Source organism: Heterodontus francisci, chromosome 28, assembly GCF_036365525.1.
Source record: "Heterodontus francisci isolate sHetFra1 chromosome 28, sHetFra1.hap1, whole genome shotgun sequence".
Classification (NCBI taxonomy): Eukaryota; Metazoa; Chordata; class Chondrichthyes; order Heterodontiformes; family Heterodontidae; genus Heterodontus; species Heterodontus francisci.
Genome location: NC_090398.1, coordinates 62,714,277 through 62,718,654, shown reverse-complemented (window position 1 = coordinate 62,718,654; position 4,378 = coordinate 62,714,277). Strand labels below are relative to the sequence as shown.

At 47.1% G+C, this 4,378-nt stretch overlaps 1 non-coding gene across 1 annotated transcript; it reads left to right on the top strand.

The window, feature by feature from the left end:
- The first annotated feature begins 1,192 nt into the window (after nucleotides 1–1,192).
- trnal-uag (transfer RNA leucine (anticodon UAG)) lies at nucleotides 1,193–1,275 on the top strand. The gene has a single exon. It is a non-coding gene; the product is annotated as a tRNA-Leu (tRNA).
- Nucleotides 1,276–4,378: the final 3,103 nt, after the last annotated feature.

The following is a 4,378-nucleotide window of genomic DNA, read 5'->3' as shown; positions in this document are numbered from 1 at the left end:
TGACTCTGACTGAAACCGCCAGTTCCCCGGGGCTGCAGCCACTGACGCTGCGGGGAGAGAATCCCCGACTCTATCCCGTCGCCGGGGGAACAAACAACTTTGTGTCCGGAGAATAGAGAGGGCCGGGGAGAAGGTACATATTAAAGCGCTGCAGTAGACTCAGCTCCTGTGTGTGCACAACTCTCACTGATTCCGTCCTCTGGGAACAGTGCGGTCGAAACAGATCAGGTTAGGAGAGAAACACACAGCCCGAGAACGGCCTCTTTCTTCCTGCATTTACTCTGTTCTGGGAGCAGATTCTCATTGAGAAGCGGCGCTCAGATCACCGGAGAGAAAAAAAAACACAATTCAAACTGTCCAAATAAAAAACAGAGAATTAACCCGGACACTTCCATTATTAAATTAATTCATCAGCTCCGAACCAGCTCCCGTTAATGTACCGGGATAATCTCGGGATTTATCAAATCGAAGGCAGCGGGATTTATTAAATTGTTGATTCTACACCCTGTAGTTCACTTCTTCACTGAACTGGAGGGGGAGATGTGTGAGCAGAGAAACAGAGCGAAATCCAGAGAGGGAACTGAAAACACACCTGGACAGATGTGAAACAGGTCAATCCACTGTTACAATAACTCCATCACTGATTCCCTCCTGACAGTAACCAGCCCTTTCACAGAGACTGTGGGTGGCTCTGAAAAGAGCCTTTGGTTTATTAGATGACATTTTGGCCGCTTTACTTTTTCTGGGAGCTCTGAGCGCTGGTTTTCTTGGGCAACAGCACGGCCTGGATATTAGGCAGCACCCCGCCCTGAGCGATAGTCACCCCTCCCAGCAGCTTGTTGAGCTCTCGTCGTTGCGGACGGCCAGCTGCAGGTGTCTGGGGATGATGCGGGTCTTCTTGTTGTCCCGGGCCGCGTTACCGGCGAGTTCGAGGATTTCAGCGGTCAGATACTCGAGCACAGCAGCCAGATAGACCGGGGCTCTGGCACCCACACGCTCAGCATAGTTACCCTTTCTCAGGAGCCTGTGAACACGGCCCACCGGGAACTGCAGTCCAGCCCGGGAGGAGCAAGACTTGGCCTTGGCCCGAGCTTTCCCGCCGGTCTTTCCTCTTCCAGACATTTCCACAATCTCACAAATACTTTCACAAAGAATGAATAATTTCCTTAGCATTGGTAGTGCATCGCAGGTAGTCAGGATGGCCGAGCGGTCTAAGGCGCTGCGTTTAGGTCGCAGTCTCCACTGGAGGCGTGGGTTCGAATCCCACTTCTGACACCTTGTGTTTTGACTGAACTGGAGGCGTTTGGGAGCAGCGGTGAAGAGCAAAGAGAAAGCAGGAAAGAACATGGACAAACAAAATAACAATGGACCCAAAGATGTTGCAACAAAACATTGGAGGAAGAGGCAACTAAGCAAACAGCAGGGCACTTAAAAGATCAAAAATGTAACCTTTGTATCGGGGTGGAAGATGTTGTCAATATCCTGAATGAATACTTTACTGTTTGCCCGAATGAGAGGGTGATGCAGATATTGTTATGAAGGAGGAGGACTGTGAAGTATTGGACGTGATAACTTAAGGAGAGAGGAAGTCTTAATGGGATGAGCATCCTTGAATGTGGATAAATCATCAGGACCAGATGAAATGTACCTCAGGCTGTTGAAAGAAGCCAGGGAAGAAATAGTGGAAGGTCTGACCATCATTTTCCAATCCCTCACTGGATACAGGTGTGGTGCCAGAGGATTGGAGGTTTTGTAACGTTGCAATAAAAGCAAAATACGAGGCAGATCAAGCATGGCTGATCCTTTCGAGTAGAGAAACAGGGCTGAATTCCCTGAATCAGTGCTACAGCTTTCAGAATAGAAGGAGCCTATACACACCTGATGGGTTCCACTTAAACAAAAGAGCTGGAGGTGTTGACAGTCAGAACAGATAAAATGTGGAGGAGTGTTTGAAGCAGATGCTGTGTGGTTACTGTAGTTGTACTATGGAGTTATTTCAAGGAGGTGATTCTGAATGTAATGGATCAACGTGGACCCGTCCAAGGCAAAGGTTCTAAGCTTCCCTGTGGTCCAGCCTGGTTGAATGGAACTGAAGCAAACAAATCATCCAGAAGAGGAAATGATATGTAAGGCCATGAAAGCACAGAATTCAGATGGATGCAATACCAGATGGTATGGCAAGAGTGTAAAACAGCAACAGACTGGTGAATAAAACTTTCCCATTGAATGAGACAAGAGAAAAGAAGGGTAATAATAGTGTCAGGTGAGTTGTGACACTATTCACATTCCACCTTGATCTGAATAGGACTGTTGAAGGGAGTGATTGAGAAGAATAGAGGAGAAAAGAAAAGAAAGGAGAAATAAACAAAAAATCTTTTGATTTTAGAATGCTTGTTTTTGGAAATGACAGACTGTAAAGTGTGTGTGTCAGAAGATATAGAGCGAAGTTGGGTATGACAAGATCACAGGAAAGTTGTGCCCTGAGACAAGATGTGTGTTGACAGGAAAGCTGCTTTCTTTTGCACAATATGTATTTTATTCATATAATTTGTGCAATTACATTGCAAAGCAGTTCAAATTTAACATTACATAAGGTACAATACAGATCAGATTCTTTCAATAATGTACATGAGGTATCTCACTATCCCTGCCTGCACAGGTTATATTTACAGTATTTACATTACACATCAAACATTCTCTGGTGCAAACAGCCCGAGGGGTTTTACACGGGTTCCAGCCCCTCACTGTACTATGGCCTACTAGGGCCTTAGACTGCAGCCTTTCCCCATTGAGTCTCCATGGTGGCTTCCCCAAGCTTTAATGCCGTCCCACAGCACATAGTCTTGGATGTTGCAATGTGCCAGTCTGCAACACTCGGTCATGGACAGCTCTTTGCACTGGAATACCTGTCCCACGGCCGGGCTCGTTCTCAATAGAGATCATTTAAAATGAACATTTCCGAAATCCGTGCTTTCTCTCTCGCAATAAAGAGAACAGGATGTCTGGCAGATTCAATGTGAGACAATAACACTGCCGGGTAAAGGCCGCTTTCCAACTCCAATCTTAACACAGGAGATTCCCCAAACAGCTGCAGTAAGGTGCTGTGAACTGCTGGAAGCGGATGTGTGAGGAAATGGTGATGTTACTGAGGAGGTTTCTTAGTATAGAATGGACTGTGTTTTGGTGGGAATATTACTGAGTGTTAATTGCATCGGGACCATATTTAAAAGCTCCGGCTTTCTGGAAAGCCTTGACTATGAAGGCCGAGTCTGGAAGGGTTTGTGTGGAGAGCTGGGTTTCGGTTCTACTATTAACAAAGGGTTTGAAATTGGCAGCCCGGAGGAAACTGGAGGTGGAGCTGAAAGATGAGGGGCCATTCTCTCTCTGTCTGTCACTCTGTGTGTCTCCTCCATCGAGCTCTCTGTTTAATCTTCACTCTTGTCTCCTCCCCTCCCTGCTCTCACTCTGCCTTTCTCAGCCAGGTCCGGGTGGCCTGCATAACAAGGAGCCTTACGGAATCAGTCTCTTTTATTGTGCACTGATGTGAGGCAAGAATCAACATGTCTGGCAGTAAACAAGAGTATGCTCCAGGCTGGCAGCATATTAGAATCCATGAGGAAAGGCATCATCACCCTCATCGACAAGCGGAAGGGGGAGAGGACAGAAATCAGAAATTGGTGGCCCAATTTCTGCTTAATGCTGACTACAAGATTCTGTCAAAAGTCATAGCCAGTCGATTCAAGTCTGCTCTGGAGTTGGTGATTCACCCTGATCAGACCTATACTATACCAGGCAGGACAATATCTGATAGCTTTGCGCTACTCAGGGATATGATCACCTATGTACGGGACAGGAGGGTGGACACCTGCCTCATCAGCCTGGACCAGGAGAAGGCTTTTGACAGGATATCGCACACTTACATGATGGATGTGCATTCCAAAATAGGGTTTGGGGAAGGAATCTGCAATTGGATCAAACTACTCTACACAAACATCAGTAGTGCAGTCTCAATCAATGGGTGGGAATCAGAAAGATTCCCGATCCAATCTGGAGTCAGACAGGGCTGTCCTCTCTCCCCTGTCTTGTTTGTTTGCAGTATTGAACCCTTTGCTGAGTCTATTAGGAAGAATGCGAGCATCAGAGGGGTGACAATCCCAGGCAGTGGAGGCACTCAGGTTAAAACCTCCCTGTACATGGATGATGTCGCCGTTTTATGCTCGGATCCACTGTCTGTGCGCCGACTGATGAGCATCTGCGACCAGCTCGAACTGGCCTTGGGAGCCAATGTTCCAATGAGGCCATGTTCTTTGGGAACTCGGCTGACCGATCCTTTGTCCCCTTCACCGTTAGGTCAGACTACCTGAAGGTGCTGGGGATA